The sequence below is a fragment of the Zea mays genome, chromosome 5 (assembly GCF_902167145.1).
Source record: "Zea mays cultivar B73 chromosome 5, Zm-B73-REFERENCE-NAM-5.0, whole genome shotgun sequence".
In the NCBI taxonomy this organism is placed as follows: Eukaryota; Viridiplantae; Streptophyta; class Magnoliopsida; order Poales; family Poaceae; genus Zea; species Zea mays.
Genome location: NC_050100.1, coordinates 33,382,390 through 33,400,658, shown reverse-complemented (window position 1 = coordinate 33,400,658; position 18,269 = coordinate 33,382,390).

Below are 18,269 nucleotides of genomic sequence, written 5' to 3'. Positions count from 1 at the left end.
AAAGTTTAAGAATTCAAATTTAATACACACTCAAAATCCCAGCATGGTACAAAATTATATTTTATTTATTATCCTATTTAAACAAATACTTAAAATATGCAATATATACACTTTTTTAAGAAAAACTAACATCATATAGGGATACTTTTATTTAAATTTTCATTATATTATATTTGTCTTAAGAGATGTAACCCTAAAGCTAACAAAATTCTTATTCAAAGTTATTTTAATTCTCAATCCATGGAAAATTTTACTGGACTAACAATATAATATTTCAAGGTGTCACACGGGGGCTATCAGCGGTGGCACGACGAGGCGAGCGACCGGCGACGACGCTCCTATGGCGGGCGGGCAAGCACCGACGACGCTCCTGAATCGGACGAGCGACGGCGGCGCACCCTAGGCCCGGTGGTGACGGTGGTTGCGTGAGGTGCGGTAGACTTCGGCAGCAGCGGCGGTGAATCCCAGAGGCACGCCCCTCGGAGTGGCGCCCGCTGGCGTCCCCCTCCCGCGACGACGTCGGCCTTCCCTAGGCGCGAGCGACGACGACGGACTTCCCTAGGCGGCAAGCGGTGGCGGATCGACGGCCCAGTTTTTATACTATTTTGTATACACATTTATGCCAACGTCAATAGATTTTTACGATATATTGTCAGTTCATGACTCTCCTTCCATCTTTTGTATGTTTATGATATTTCTATTCACATTTTATGTAAACGTTTGTTGATTTTTGCATAGTGTACCACAATGCATTAATACCTTCGACATGTAGCATAATTAGTATCAGTATATATTATAAACTGATTCTAACGAGCCTAACTGCATGGCTGTTGAAGAGATCATATATTTATGGACAAAATAAAACATTGAAAATCAATTTTTTTGTTTCCATGCATGTCAATCCATTTCCTTTCAACTCACATTCTTGTCATCCTAAATTTGTGCGCATGCATTAGTAAACATATTTTGTACACAGTGTACCGTATTGCATAAATACCTTCGACATGTAGAATAATTAGTCTCGGCGTATATCATTAACTGGTTCTAACGAGCCTAGATGCATGACTGTTGGAGAGATCCTATATTTATGAAAGAAATTAAGTATTTAAATAAGATTTTTGTTTCCATGCATACCAATATATTTCCTTTCAACGCACATTCTTGTCATCCTAAATTTGTGTGCATGCAGCAGGAAACATATTTTTCGCGTTGTACCGCAGTTAGGGCTGGGCAAAAATCCCGTAACCCGAAATACCCGAACCCGAAATACCCGAAACCCGAATTTTGTTCGGGAATTTCGAGTAGCGACGTGCAAAACCCGAATTTATTTCGGGTAATTCGGGTATCATAATCGGGTACCCGAAATACACGAATTACCAGAACTTTCATGTGTCATGTACTCATGTCATTCTTAATTATTAATTTGTACATTTATAATTATGTGTAAGTGTGTATGACTTGTGATCGTAGATTTCTTGTGTTTTTTATGTCCATATATATCATTATTCAAACTATATTTTTATACTTATTTAATAGGGTGCATGTGTTTTATAAAGCTGACACAGCAGTTCGGGAATACCCGAACCCAAAATTTCGGGTACCCGAACCCAAAATTTCGGGTACCTGAACTTTCGGGTATTGTAAAACCCGTTGTAATTTTGGATATCAATTCTCAAAACCCGAAATTTTAAATACCCGAATTCCCGACCCGTAATTTTCGGGTAACCTGAATGCCCACCCCTAATTGCAGTGCATAAATATCTATACCGTGTAGCAAAATTAGTGTCAGTATATGTTATAAATCGGTTCCAACTATCCTACTTGCATGGCTATTGTCAAGATCCTACTTTTATGAACGATAGAAAGCATTTAAATTATTTTTTTGTTTCCATACATGCCAATCTTTTTATTTTTCGTATATCATATTTTTTATTTTAGACATTAAATAATTTTTTTCTACATATCAAGTATATTTGTATATATGTATTTTGGACTTTAACAATCCCAATGATACAATGTATATCACTAATAATATAAGATTAATATAGTTATTTATGTATTTATCATATAAATATTTTTAGTATTTTAAATAATGCACATATCTAGTACATTATTAAATCAAAATCATTTGTAGTTAGTAATTAGTGATTAAAATAAGTTTTAAATGATTTCATTGAATACTTTATCTTCATAGATACGGTTCTATAAATAGTATCAGTTATTTCACGGTTTTGTCAAATACAAATCTAGAATCAGATAAAAAAATACTAGAAATTTGTCACACCCGGATTTAAGGGCAAACCTGGGCGCAGATCAAATATGTGCTAACATCAATTCTCACACATATGATGACTCATGGTACAGAAACGAAGGTGACATCTGTCGGAGACCATAATTAGGGGTACCCTCAAGGCTCCTAATTCTCAGCTGGTAACCCCCATCAGCATAAAGCTGCAAAAGACTGATGGGTGCGATTAAGTCAGGGATCAGTTCATTCGAGGGACTCGATCACGCCTCGCCCGAGCCTAGCCTCGGACAAGGGCAGCCGACCCCGGAGGATCTCCGCCTCGCCCGAGGCCCCCCTCCAGCGGCGAACATATTTCCGGCTCGCCCGAGGCCCTGTCTTCGCCAAGAAGCAACCCTGACCAAATCGCCGCGCCGACTGACCAAATCGCAGGAGCATTTAATGCAAAGGTGACCTAAGCCCCGGAAGACGGCGAACTCCGCTCCGCCTGACCCAGGGCTCGGACTCGGGCTAAGCCCCGGAAGACGGCGAACTCCGCTCCGCCCGACCCAGGGCTCGGACTCGGGCTAAGCCCCGGAAGACGGCAAACTCCGCTCCGCCCGACCCAGAGCTCGGACTCGGGCTAAGCCCCGGAAGACGGCGAACTCCGTTCCGCCCGACCCAGGGCTCGGACTTGGGCTCAGCCCCAGAAGACGACGAACTCCGCCTCGCCCGACCTAGGGGCTCGGACTCGACCTCGGCCACGGAAGACTGACTCGACCTCGACCTCGGAGGAGCCTCCACATCGCCCAACCTAGGGCGCGGGCCGGCCACGTCAACGGGAGGCGCCATCATTACCCTACTCCAAGCTGACTCAGGCTACAGGGAACAAGACCGGCGTCCCATCTGGCTCGCTCCGCCAGATAGGCAATGATGGCGCCCCGCACGCTCCCTGACGATGGCGGCTCTCAGCCCCCTTACGGAAGCAAGAGGACATCAGCAAGGACTCGACAGCCCCGACAGTTGTCCCTCCGCCAGGCTCCAGCGCTCCTCCGACGACCACGACATCACACAAACCGGGCGCCAAAATCTCTCTGGCCGCCACGATGGCGTGTACTTAGGGCGCTAGCTCTCCTCCGCTAGACACGTAGCACTCTGCTACACCCCCCCATTGTACACCTGGATCCTCTCCTTACGCCTATAAAAGGAAGGACCAGGGCCCTCTTAGAGAGGGTTGGCCACGCGGGGACGAGGACAAGACAGGTGCTCGCGTGAGGCCGCTCGCTCCCTCTCCCGCGTGGACGCTTGTAACCCCCTACTGCAAGCGCACCCGACCTGGGCGTGGGACGAACACGAAGGCCGCGGGATTTCCACCTCTCTCTCTTGCCCATCTCCGGCCACCTTTCTCCCCCCTTCGCGCTCGGCCTCGCGCCGACCCATCTGGGCTGGGGCACGCGGCGACATTTCACTCGTCGGCCCAGGGACCCCCCGGTCTCGAAACGCCGACAGTTGGCGCGCCAGGTAGGGGCCTGCTGCGTGTTGACGAACAGCTTCCCGTCAAGCTCCAGATGGGCAGTCTCCAGCAACCTCTCCAACCCGGGACGGTGCTCCGTTTCGGGAGCCTTGAGTTCATGTCCCTCGACGGCAGCTACGACATGATACTCTTTCCACCGTCGGGCGACAGCGACAATGGCGGCCGACAGCCCGCCCGCCGGCGGCGGAATCGACGACGTCTTCCCCACGTGGTGGAAGAACAACCTTCGAGCTCGCCCCGTCCTCTTCCCCGCCGACGGAGGAGGAGGCGGGACAACCAAGGCCAAGCAGGAGGCAGCGCCTCGTCGACTGTCGAGCGAGTCGACAGCGCTAGTACCCCAACGGGGGGCGCGCCGGGCATCGACCTCGCGCTTGAGACGAAGACAAGCGTTGTCTCCCCGCGACACGCCAATCCCGAGCAAACGGACGACGCCAGCACGATCGCGAAAGGCTTGCTGGGTGTCACCCTCGTACCTGAGACGACGGTGCAGTCAGTCCCCGACGTGACTTCATCACCGCCCGTCGACAAAGAGGTACCAACCGATTCCCATCTCACGCCCCCTGGATTCAGCCTCGACCCGCCAAGCGACTTCGCTTTGGCGCGCGCTCTCATAGAGGCGAGTCCAAACCCTCTGGGGTTCCGTATGCGGTCACCTTAGGACCGGCTGACGGACGTCTTGACCTACGGGCCCTCTGGGTCCGAGGAAGACGACGCGCCCGACTTCTGTTGGGATTTCTCTGGACTTGGCAACCCAAGTGCCATGCGGGACTTTATGACCGCATGCGACTACTGCCTTTCCGACTGTTCCGATGGTAGCCGTAGCCTCGACGACGAGGACTGCGGTCCAAGCCGCGAATGTTTCCACGTCGATCTAGGGGGTCCCTCCGAAGGCAACCATCTCGGCATGCCGGAGGACGGCGATCTCCCTAGGTCGGTGCCTCTCGTTGACATCCCATGGGAGCTAGTTGTGGTCCCCGTTCCGGCGGGGGGTCATGACCCACAGCTCGAGCAAATCCGCGGGGTGCAGGCCAGGCTCGACGAGGGGGCAGGAGCACTTGAGCCGATCCGCCGGGACGTCGGGCAGGAATGGGCGGGCCAGCCTCCGGCCGGAGAAATACGTCATCTACCCCAGCTCTTCTAGCACCGCATCGCCGACGATGTTAGGACGAGGCCGCCACCCGCTTCTAGTGGGGTCGGCCAGAACCTGGCTGCAGCAGCAATGCTTCTTCGTGCGATGCCAGAGCCATCAACCACCGAGGGGCGGCGAATCCAGGGAGAGCTCAAGAATCTCCTGGAAGGCGTCGTGGCCCGGCGGGCTGAGAGCTCCGCCTCCCGAAGGCAGGGGTACCCCTCGAAACATCATGTCGCGACTTCCCGATTCATGCGGGAAGCCTCGGTCTACACCGGGCGCACGCGCAACACAGCGCCTGTGGCCCCGGGTCGCCTCGGCAATGAGCACCATCACCGCGACCGTCGGGCCCACCTCGACGAGAGGGTGCGCCGAGGCTACCACCCCAGGCGTGGGGGACGCTACGATAGTGGGGAGGATCGGAGTCCCTCACCCGAACCGCCCGGTCCGTAGGCCTTCAGCCGGGCCATACGACGGGCGCCGTTCCCGACCCGGTTCCGACCCCCGACAACTATCACAAAGTACTCGGGGGAGACGAGACTAGAACTGTGGCTCGCGGACTACTGTCTGGCCTGCCAACTGGGTGGAACGGACGATGACAACCTCATCATCCGCAACCTCCCCCTGTTCCTCTCCGACACCGCTCGCGCCTGGTTGGAGCACCTGCCTCCGGGGCAGATCTCCAACTGGGACGACCTGGTCAAAGTTTTCACCGGCAATTTCCAGGGCACATACGTGCGCCCCGGGAATTCCTGGGACCTCCGAAGCTGCCGACAGCAGACGGGAGAGTCTCTCCGGGACTACATCCGGCGATTCTCGAAGCAGCGCACCGAGCTGCCCAACATCACCGACTCGGATGTCATCGGCGCGTTCCTCGCCGGCACCACCTGCCGCGACCTAGTGAGCAAGCTGGGCCGCAAGACCCCCACCAGGGCGAGCGAGCTGATGGACATCGCCACCAAGTTCGCCTCCGGCCAGGAGGCGGTCGAGGCTATCTTCCGGAAGGACAAGCAGCCCCAGGGACGCCCATCAGAAGATGCCCCCGAGGCGTCAACTCAGCGCGGCGCCAAGAAGAAGGGCAAGAAGAAGTCGCAAGTGAAACGTGACGCCGCCGACGCGGACCTTGTTGCCGCCGCCGAGTACAAGAGCCCTCGGAAACCCCCCGGAGGTGCCAACCTCTTCGACAAGATGCTCAAGGAGTTGTGCCCCTACCACCAGGGGCCCATCAAGCACACCCTTGAGGAGTGCGTCATGCTTCGGCGCCACTTCCACAGGGCTGGGCCACCCGCGGAGGGTGGCAGGGCCCGCGACGACGACAAGAAGGAAGATCACCAGGCAGGAGAGTTCCCCGAGGTCCGCGACTGCTTCATGATCTACGGTGGGCAAGCGGCGAACGCCTCGGCTCGGCACCGCAAGCAAGAGCGTCGGGAGGTCTGTTCGGTGAAGGTGGCGATGCCAGTCTACCTAGACTGGTCCGACAAGCCCATCACCTTCGACCAAGCCGACCACCCCAACCATGTACCGAGCCCGGGGAAATACCCGCTCGTCGTCGACCCCGTCATCGGCGACGTCAGGCTCACCAAGGTCCTCATGGACGGAGGCAGCAGCCTCAACATCATCTACGCCGAGACCCTCGGGCTTCTGAGTATCGATCTGTCCTCGGTCCGGGCGGCGCTGCGCCTTTCCATGGGATCATCCCCGGGAAGCGCATCCAGCCCCTCGGACAACTCGATCTTCCCGTCTGCTTCGGAACACCCTCCAACTTCCGAAGGGAGACCCTGACGTTCGAGGTGGTCGGGTTCCGAGGAACCTACCACGCGGTACTGGGAAGGCCATGCTACACGAAGTTCATGGCCGTCCCCAACTACACCTACCTCAAGCTCAAGATGTCGGGCCCCAACGGGGTCATCACCGTCGGCCCCACGTACAAACACGCGTTCAAATGCGACGTGGAGTGCGTGGAGTACGCCGAGGCCCTCACCGAGTCCGAGGCCCTCATCGCCGACCTGGAGAGCCTCTCTAAGGAGGTGCCAGACGTGAAGCGTCATGCCGGCAACTTCGAGCCAGCGGAGACGGTTAAGTCCGTCCCCCTCGACCCCAGCAACGACGCCTCCAAGAAGATCCGGATCGGTTCCAAGCTCGATCCCAAATAGGAAGCAGTGCTCGTCGACTTTCTCCGTGCGAACGCCGACGTCTTCGCGTGGAGTCCCTCGGACATGCCCGGCATACCGAGGGGTGTCGCCGAGCACTCGCTGGACATCCGAGCCAGAGCCCGACCCGTCAAGCAGCCTCTGCGCCGATTCGACGAAGAAAAGCGCAGAGCTATAGGCGAGGAGATCCACAAGCTAATGACGGCAGGGTTCATCAAAGAGGTATTCCATCCCGAATGGCTTACCAACCCTGTGCTTGTGAGAAAGAAAGGAGGGAAATGGCGGATGTGTGTAGACTACACTGGTCTAAACAAAGCATGTCCGAAGGTTCCCTACCCTCTGCCTCGCATCGATCAAATCGTGGATTCCACTGCTGGGTGCGAAACCCTGTCTTTCCTCGATGCCTACTCAGGGTATCACCAAATCAGGATGAAAGAGTCCGACCAGCTCGCGACTTCTTTCATCACACCGTTCGGCATGTACCAGCGGTGCATGAACCATGTGTTCGGCGAACACATTGGCCGCACGGTCGAGGCCTACGTCGATGACATTGTAGTCAAGACGAGGAAAGCCTTTGACCTCCTTTCTGACCTTGAAGTGACATTCCGATGTCTCAAGGCGAAAGGCGTGAAGCTCAATCCCGAAAAGTGTGTCTTCGGGGTACCCCGAGGGATGCTCTTGGGGTTCATCGTCTCCGAGCGGGGCATCGAAGCCAACCTAGAGAAGATCGCAGCCATCGTCAGCATGGGGCCCATCAAGGACTTGAAAGGCGTGCAGAGGGTCATGGGATGTCTCGCGGCTCTGAGCCGCTTCATCTCTCGCCTCGGCGAAAGAGGTCTGCCTTTGTACCGCCTCTTAAGGAAGGACGAGTGCTTCACTTGGACCCCTGAGGCTGAGGAAGCCCTCGGGAACCTGAAGGCGCTCCTCACGAATGCGCCTATCTTGGTGCCCCCAGCTGCCGGAGAAGCCCTCTTAGTCTACGTCGCCGCGACCACTCAGGTGGTTAGCGCCGCGATTGTGGTCGAGAGGCAAGAAGAGGGGCATGCATTGCCCGTTCAGAGGCCAGTCTACTTCGTCAGCGAGGTACTGTCCGAAACCAAGATCCGCTACCCACAAGTTCAGAAGCTCCTGTACGCGGTGATCCTGACACGGCGGAAGTTGCGACACTACTTCGAGTCTCATCCGGTAACTGTGGTGTCATCCTTCCCCCTGGGGGAGATCATCCATTGCCGAGAGGCCTCGGGTAGGATTGCAAAGTGGGCGGTGGAAATCATGGGCGAAACAATCTCGTTCGCCCCTCGGAAGGCCATCAAGTCCCAGGTCTTGGCGGACTTCGTGGCTGAATGGGTCGACACCCAGCTACCAACAGCTCCGATCCAACCGGAGCTCTGGACCATGTTCTTCGACGGGTCGCTGATGAAGACAGGAGCCGGCGCAGGCCTACTCTTCATCTCGCCCCTCGGGAAGCACCTACGCTACGTGCTACGCCTCCATTTCCCGGCGTCCAACAATGTTGCTGAGTACGAGGCTCTGGTCAACGGGTTGCGGATTGCCGTTGAGCTAGGGGTCCGACGCCTCGACGCTCGCGGTGACTCGCAGCTCGTCATCGACCAAGTCATGAAGAACTCCCACTGCCACGACCCGAAGATGGAGGCCTACTGCGATGAGGTTCGACGCCTGAAAGACAAGTTCTACGGGCTCGAGCTCAACCACATCGCTCGGCGCTACAACGAGACTGCGGACGAGCTGGCTAAAATAGCCTCGGGGCGAACAACGGTTCCCCCGGACGTCTTCTCCCGAGATCTGCATCAACCCTCCGTCAAGATCGACGACACGCCCGAGCCTGAGGCACCCTCGGCCCAGTCCGAGGTACCCTCGGCTCGGCCCGAGGCACCCTCGGTTCAGCCCGAGGTACCCTCGGCCCCCGAGGGCGAGACGCTGCACGTCGAGGGGGAGCAAAGCGGGGTCATGCCTGATCAAAACTGGTAGACCCCGTACCTGCAATATCTCCACCGAGGAGAGCTACCCCTCGACTGAGCCGAAGCTCGGCGGTTAGCGCGGCGCGCCAAGTCGTTCGTCTTGCTGGGAGAAGGGAAGGAGCTCTACCACCGCAGCCCTTCAGGCATCCTCCAGCGATGCATCTCCACCACTGAAGGTCAGGAACTCCTCCGAGAAATACACTCGGGGGCTTGCGGCCACCACGCAGCACCTCGAGCCCTTGTCGGAAATGCTTTCCGACAAGGTTTCTACTGGCCAACGGCGGTGGCCGACGCCACTAGAATTGTCCGCACCTGCGAAGGGTGTCAGTTCTACGCAAGGCAGACCCACCTGCCCGCTCAGGCTCTGCAGACAATACCCATCACCTGGCCTTTTGCTGTGTGGGGTCTGGACCTCGTCGGCCCCTTGCAGAAGGCACCCGGGGGCTACACGCACCTATTGGTCGCCATCGACAAATTCTCCACGTGGATCGAGGTCCGACCCCTAAACAGCATCAGGTCCGAGCAGGCGGTGGCGTTCTTCACCAACATCATCCATCGTTTCGGGGTCTCGAACTCCATCATCACCGACAACGACACCCAGTTCACCAGCAGAAAGTTCCTGGACTTCTGCGAGGATCACCACATCCGGGTGGACTGGGCCGCCGTGGCTCATCCCATGACGAATGGGCAAGTAGAGCGTGCCAACGGCATGATTCTACAAGGACTCAAGCCTCGGATCTACAACAACCTCAACAAGTTCGGCAAGCGATGGATGAAGGAACTCCCCTCGGTGGTCTGGAGCCTGAGGACAACGCCGAGCCGAGCCACGGGCTTCACGCCGTTCTTTCTAGTCTATGGGGCCGAGGCCATCTTGCCCACAGACTTAGAATACGGTTCCCCGAGGACGAGGGCCTACGCCGACCAAAGCAACCAAGCTAATCAAGAAGACTCGTTGGACCAGCTGGAGGAGGCTCGGGACAAGGCCTTACTACACTCGGCGCGGTACCAGCAGTCCCTGCGACGCTACCACGCCCGAGGGGTCTGGTCCCAAGACCTCCAGGTGGGCGACCTGGTGCTTCGGCTGCGACAAGACGCCTGAGGGCGGCACAAGCTCACGCCCCCTAGGAGGGGCCATTCGTCATCACCAAAGTTCTGAAGCCCGGAACGTACAAGCTGGCCAACAGTCAAGGCGAGGTCTATAGCAACGCTTGGAACATCCAACAACTACGTCGCTTCTACCCTTAAGATGTTTTCAAGTTGTTCATATACCTCGCTCCCACGCAAAGTTTAGTCATCAAGGAAGGGTCAGCCTTGCCTCGGCAAAGCCCGACCCTCCCTCGGGGGCTAAAAGGGGGGAACCCCCTCTGCGTCGAAATTTTCCTCGAAAAAAGATCTTTTCTGCCAGAATGTCTTTCGTGCTTTTTGACTACTTCGAAAGTGGATCCTGAAAACGACGGAGTACACGTAAGCAGCCAAGGCTGACCGAGCCGAGGGACTCCTACGCCTCCGGGATACGGATACCTCACTCATCACCTTCTGCGATAAGTAACTCACGTTCGGATAAGTGATTCCGCGGACCGAACAAGTCTTCACGTTCGGAAGTTCTTCTGCCGGAGCGATTCTTCGAGCCTTCTCGACTGCGTCGGTAACAGAACCCCATGGACGGGTAAGAGTGCGCGTAAGCGGCAAGGCCGACCGAGCCGAGGGACTCCTACGCCTCCGGGATACGGATACCTCACTCATCACCTTCCGTGAGAAGCAACTCTCGCTCGCACAAACAATTCTGTTACCGACAAAAAAGTCCAGATACTCGAAACAAGAGGAAAAGAGACGCGGCTTTACAACACGGCGAGGGTGTGTTTTGGCCTCGGCGGCCGCAAAAAACACACGCTACAAGATAATCCGATCCTGCAGGCTCGGATCTTGACGGCTGAAGGGAGCAGCAGCACCCTCGGCGTCAACGACACCTTCGGCGAGGTCCGACCTAGCCTAGGACGGCGACGCGGTCCGAGGATCTCCACTCTGAAGGACGACGTCATCACCACGCCTGGGCCATTGCCGCCAGGGTCTTCTCCGAGAATCCGGCCCGAGCAGGCGGCTCGGCTGGTCGCCCCGAGGCCTCGGCCAGCTGTCCCCCGTAGACATCAGCCCGACCCGAGGCCTCGGAAGATCAATTCCGGCGTCGGTCCTGCTAACGGACGACCCGGCCAGGCTCCGGCCGACCAGGTCTTCTTTTCGAGCCAACTCTGCCTCTGTTCACGCTGACACCGCTACCCCTGGCCTCGGCTCATCGAAGAGCGACCGAGGGGTTCCTTTAACTAAGCGAGAGAAGCCTCGGACAACAAGGCTGACCGAGCCGAGGGACTCCTACGCCTCCGGGATACAGATACCTCACTCGTCACCTTTACACGGGGCGACTCACGCATGGTGAAGCAGTTCAGACAACCAACAGGCGAGTCTTAGTGCTCGAAAATGAGGAAAAAACACGGCTCCGTGCCGAAATTACATACATGTTCAGGCCTCGACAGCCACGATGAACAAAAACACTGGCATTCAAAGTGCCATTACAAACGGAACTCTGGTTCCACCTCCGCAGGTACGAACAACCCCACTCGATGGGGGGGGCTGCGGAGCAACAGAAGACCGACGAACGGCGCGCCGTCGCCCGCTCCGGCAGCGGCGACGACGACGACTTCTGTTCCAGGGGGTCGAACAGTGGCAGCGATGACCTCAGGGCCGATGCTGCTGCCAGGAGGCCCCCGCCCATGCCCAAACTCGTGAGGCAAGGACGGGCAGAAGGCCGTAGAGTTGGAGGTCGGTCCGTGGGCGGCCCTGGCTATCTCGTCGACGGAAGAACCTCTTCCAGCTGCCGTAACGGAAGCCGGCGCTGAGAGCGGCTCTGAAGCCACTCGGGTCCAAGAGCCAGGCATGCGGCAGCTGCCAGCGCCACGGACGACAACTGCCCTTCCCCCCGATCACTAAGGGAAGGAGCGGGCCACCGCCCACGCAGGGGCCGACCCCAACTCGGCACACTCCCCTCCCCAGCCCTGGTGATGAAAATCCTTGAGGCTGAGGGAGGGACAGAGGCCGCGGCCCGGTTCGCTTTCCCCCGCCATCGAACTGGAGGTCACCATCTTGGGTGACCGCCGGCAGAGGGGTGCAGCCGGGCTACATGATGAAAATCCTTGAAGCCGAACGATGGCTGAAAGGTACCAACTCCCGCGGAGTTGCGTTCCTCCAACGACGAGGCGGAAAGACAGCGGGTATCCCCCATCCGGGGGCTTGGAAGGTGGAAAGACACGACGCATAAGGGAGCGCGAAGACATGGTCGCCTTCCAAGGGGGTCACCCTCCTTTAAAAGGCGACTCTCCCTACTTGCGTCCCCAGCTGTCGTGGGCTGAGTCTTCTCCAACACGCTCCAAGGTCCTCCCCTACGGCGCGGGGGTTGGGTCCCACACGTCATGCAAGCCGGCCCAGAGCAGAAGAAGCCAAACCGCCGTGCGCGGTGCGTGCAACCGCCCAGCGGTTACAAGCGGCTCTCCACTTTTGCCCAGACCAGCGGGCGAAAGGGCGGGCAGCCATGCAGGTGGCATGCAACCGCGCCAAGTGGGCGCACTCCTCCGACTCCCAACACGCCCAGCATGGAGGCCCAGGCCCACGCGTCATGCAACTGGCGCGCCGAATGCTTCATGCATGCAACTGCACCGCCACTTGCGCCACCACCGCGCCTCCTCGACTGCGGAACCAATACCGCGACTCGAGGCGACCTAGCGCACGACCCAGCAGCGCCAGCCTGGCGCGATGTTCAATGCGGCCAAAAATGGGCCGGCAGTAATGGCGGTGGCAGGCGGGCATGAGCAGCAGTCACGTCGTCAGTCAAGCTTACGTCCCATCTGGGGCAGCGAGAGAACCCTCTCTCACGGCGTGAAGACAACGCGCCCGTGTTTCGTTCCTCGAACGGCTCGCGCACGCGCAACGGCCACCCCGCGAACCACTCGCCCCGTCGCATTAACTCCACGGCGGGACAAGCGGCGCCTCTGGCAGGAGAAGCGAGCGACGCTTCGCCTTCGCCATAATGACCGCGTCAAAAAAGGTACGCCACGTTTTTCGATTTCGTATCCTTTTCCTTTTTTCCTATTTCTCTCTCTTGCAACAGGGACCGGGAAAGGGGGATACCCCGAAAAGGATCCTTTCCCGTGAAGGAACTAGGCTCCGAGCCTCCCTACTGATCAGAGGTTTGAAGGCTGGCCCCTCGGAAGGGTTCAACAGCCGCCTCAGAGCACGTGGGCTCCACACCCACTACTGGTCAGAGGTTCGAAGACCGGCCCCTCGGAAGGGTTCAACGGCCGCCTCAGGCTACTCGGGCTCCGCGCCCACTACTGATCAGGGGTTCGAAGGCTGGCCCCCAAAGGGTTCACAGCCGCCTCAGACACAGAGCGAGGGATGACCATGGGTACGTTCGATACATAACCAAGGCTCGGACTGCGCTCCCGAGGTACCCTAGGACATTTCCGAGACCAGCGGGAACGATCTTGTAACGGAATCCCATCAGAGGGAGGTGAAAGTCGCCTAGAGGGGGGGGGGTGAATAGGGCGAAACTGAAATTTACAAAAATAAACACAACTACAAGCCGGGTTAGCGTTAGAAATATAAACGAGTCCGCGAGAGAGGGAGCAAAACAAATCGCAAGCAAATGAAGAGTGTGACACGCGGATTTGTTTTACCTAGGTTCGGTTCTTGCAAACCTACTCCCCGTTGAGGAGGCCACAAAGGCCGGGTCTCTTTCAACCCTTCCCTCTCTCAATCGGTCCCTCGGACCGAGTGAGCTTCTCTTCTCAAATCACTTGGGAATCAAACTTCCCGCAAGGGCCACCACACAATTGGTGCCTCTTGCCTCAATTACAAGTGAGTGTTTGATCACAAGAAAGAATCAAGAAAGAAAGAAGCAATCCAAGCGCAAGAGCTCGAAAGAACACAAGCAAATCTCTCTCTCTAGTCACTAGGGCGTTGTGTGGAATATGGAGAGGATTTGATCTCTTTGGTGTGTCTAGAATTGAATGCTAGAGCTCTTGTAGTAGTTGGGAAGTAGAGAACTTGGATGCAATGAATGGTGGGGTGGTTGGGGTATTTATAGCCCCAACCACCAAACTTGACCGTTGGCTGGGCTGTCTGTTCGATGGCGCACCGGACAGTCCGGTGCACACCGGACAGTCCGGTGCCCCCGCCACGTCACCAGTGCCGTTGGAAATCGACCGTTGGAGTTCTGACTTCTGGGCCCGCCTTGATGTCCGGTGGCGCACCGGACATGTACTGTAGAGTGTCCGGTGCGCCAGCATGGGCGTGCCTGATCTCTGCGCGCGCTGGCGCGCAATAAATGCGCCGCAGGTAGCCGTTGGCGCCTGAAGTAGCCGTTGCCCCGCAGATGCACCGGACAGTCCGGTGCACACCGGACAGTCCGGTGAATTATAGCGGAGCGGCTGGAGTGAAAACCCGAGGCTGGCGAGTTCCTGAGGACGACCTCCCTTGGAGCACCGGACACTGTCCGGTGTACACCGGACAGTCCGGTGAATTATAGCGGAGTGGCCTCTGGAAATTCCCGAAGGTGGCGAGTTTGAGTTGGAGTCCTCTGGTGCACCGGACACTGTCCGGTGGCACACCGGACAGTCCGGTGTGCCAGACCAGAGGTGCCTTCGGTTACCTCTTTGCTCTTTTGTTGAACCCCACCCTTGGTCTTTTTATTGGCTAAGTGTGAACCTTTAGCACCTGTATAACTTATACACTAGAGCAAACTAGTCAGTCCAAAGATTTGTGTTGGGCAATTCAACCACCAAAATTATTTAGGAACTAGGTGTAAGCCTGATTCCCTTTCAATCTCCCCCTTTTTGGTGATTGATGCCAACACAAACCAAAGCAAATATATATAGAAGTGCATAATTTGAACTAGTTTGCATAATGTAAGTGTAAAGGTTGCTTGGAATTGAGCCAATATAACTACTTACAAGATATGCATGGATTGTTTCTTTCTTATTTAACATTTTGGACCACGCTTGCACCACATGTTTTGTTTTTGCAAACTCTTTTGTAAATCCTTTTCAACGTTCTTTTGCAAATGGTCAAAGGTAAATGAATAGGATTTTGCAAAGCATTTTCAAGATTTGAAATTTTCTCCCCCTGTTTCAAATGCTTTTCCTTTGACTAAACAAAACTCCCCCTAAAGGAGATCCTCCTCTTAGTGTTCAAGAGGGTTTTGATATATCATTTTTGAAATACTACTTTCTCCCTCTTTTGAACACAATAGGATACCAATTGATAAATACTCTTGGAAAACACTAAGTTTTTGAAATTGGTGGTGGTGCGGTCCTTTTGCTTTGGGCTCATACTCTCTCCCCCTTTGGCATGAATCGCCAAAAACGGAATTATTAGAGCCCTCGAAGTGCTATCTTCCCTTTTGGTCATAAATAAATGAGTTAAGATTATACAAAGGATGAAGTCCTTTTGCTTTCTCCCCCAAGGATGGAGAGTTTCTTGGAGCGCCAGCGAAGGATGAGTTACGGAGTGGAAGCCTTTGTCTTCGCCGAGGACTCCAATTCCCTTTCAATACACCTATGACTTGGTTTGAAATAGACTTGAAAACACATTAGTCATAGCATATAAAAGAGATATGATCAAAAGTATATAAATGAGCTATGTGTGCAATCTAGCAAAAGAAGTTGCGTGAATCAAGAATATTGAGCTCATGCCTAAGTTTGGTAAAAGTTTGTTCATCAAGAGGCTTGGTAAAGATATCGGCTAATTGATCTTTAGTGTTAATGTAAGCAATCTCGATATCTCCCTTTTGTTGGTGATCCCTAAGAAAATGATACCGAATGGCTATGTGCTTAGTGCGGCTATGCTCGACGGGATTGTCAGCCATTTTGATTGCACTCTCATTATCACATAGCAAAGGGACTTTGGTTAATTTGTAACCGTAGTCCCGCAGGATTTGCCTCATCCAAAGTAATTGTGCGCAACAATGGCCTGCGGCAATGTACTCGGCTTCGGCGGTGGAAAGAGCGACCGAATTTTGCTTCTTTGAAGCCCAAGACACCAAGGATCTTCCCAAGAACTGGCAAGTCCCCGATGTGCTCTTCCTATTGATTTTGCACCCCGCCCAATCGGCATCCGAATAACCAATCAAATCAAATGTGGATCCCCGAGGGTACCAAAGCCCAAACTTAGGAGTATAAGCCAAATATCTCAAGATTCGTTTGACGGCCGTAAGGTGGGATTCCTTAGGGTCGGATTGGAATCTTGCACACATGCAAACGGAAAGCATAATGTCCGGTCGAGATGCACACAAATAAAGCAATGAACCAATCATCGACCGGTATACTTTTTGATCCACGGACTTACCTCCCGTGTCGAGGTCGAGATGTCCATTAGTTCCCATGGGTGTTTTGATGGGCTTGGCATCCTTCATTCCAAACTTGGTTAGAATGTCTTGAGTGTACTTTGTTTGACAAATGAAGGTGCCCTCTTGGAGTTGCTTCACTTGAAATCCTAAGAAATACTTCAACTCCCCCATCATAGACATCTCGAATTTCTGTGTCATGATCCTACTAAATTCCTCACATGTAGATTCGTTAGTAGACCCAAATATAATATCATCAACATAAATTTGGCATACAAACAAATCATTGTCAAGAGTTTTAGTGAATAGAGTAGGATCGGCCTTGCCGACTTTGAAGCCATTAGCGATAAGGAAATCTCTAAGGCATTCATACCATGCTCTTGGGGCTTGCTTGAGCCCATAAAGCGCCTTAGAGAGTTTATAGACATGGTTAGGGTACTTACTATCTTCAAAGCCGGGAGGTTGCTCAACATAGACCTCTTCCTTGATAGGTCCGTTGAGGAAGGCACTTTTCACGTCCATTTGATAAAGCTTAAAGCCATGGTAAGTAGCATAGGCTAATAATATGTGAATTGACTCAAGCCTAGCTACGGGTGCATAGGTTTCACCGAAATCCAAACCTTCGACTTGGGAGTATCCTTTGGCCACAAGTCGAGCTTTGTTCCTTGTCACCACACCATGCTCATCTTGCTTGTTGCGGAAGACCCATTTGGTTCCTACAACATTTTGGTTAGGACGTGGAACTAAGTGCCATACCTCGTTCCTTGTGAAATTGTTGAGCTCCTCTTGCATCGCCACCACCCAATCCGAATCTTGGAGTGCTTCCTCTACCCTGTGTGGCTCAATAGAGGAAACAAAAGAGTAATGTTCACAAAAATGTGCAACACGAGATCGAGTAGTTACCCCCTTATGAATGTCGCCGAGGATGGTGTCGACGGGGTGATCTCGTTGGATTGCTTGGTGGACTCTTGGGTGTGGCGGCCTTGGTTCTTCATCCTCCTTGTCTTTATCATTTGCATCTCCCCCTTGATCGTTGCCGTCATTTTGAGGTGGCTCATCTTCTTGGTCTTCTTGTTCAACATCTTGAGTCTCATCCTCAACTTGTGTTGGTGGAGATGCTTGCGTGGAGGAGGATGGTTGATCTTGTGCATGTGGAGGCTCTTCGGATTCCTTAGGACACACATCCCCAATGGACATGTTCCTTAGCGCTATGCATGGAGCCTGTTCTTCACCTATCTCATCAAGATCAACTTGCTCTACTTGAGAGCCGTTAGTCTCATCAAACACAACGTCACAAGATACTTCAACAAGTCCTGAGGACTTGTTAAAGACTCTATATGCCCTTGTGTTTGAGTCATAACCGAGTAAAAAGCCTTCTACAGTCTTAGGAGCAAATTTAGATTTTCTACCTCTTTTAACAAGAATAAAACATTTGCTACCAAAGACTCTAAAATAAGAAATATTGGGCTTTTTACCGATTAGGAGTTCATATGATGTCTTCTTGAGGATTCGGTGAAGATATAACCGGTTGATGGCGTAGCAAGCGGTGTTGACCGCCTCGGCCCAAAACCGATCCGAAGTCTTGTACTCATCAAGCATGGTCCTTGCCATGTCCAATAGAGTTCGATTCTTCCTCTCCACTACACCATTTTGTTGAGGGGTGTAGGGAGAAGAGGACTCATGCTTGATGCCCTCTTCCTCAAGAAAGCCTTCAATTTGAGAGTTCTTGAACTCTGTCCCGTTGTCGCTTCTTATTTTCTTGATCCTTAAGCCGAACTCATTTTGAGCCCGTCTCAAGAATCCCTTTAAGGTCTCTTGGGTTTGAGATTTTTCCTGTAAAAAGAATACCCAAGTGAAGCGAGA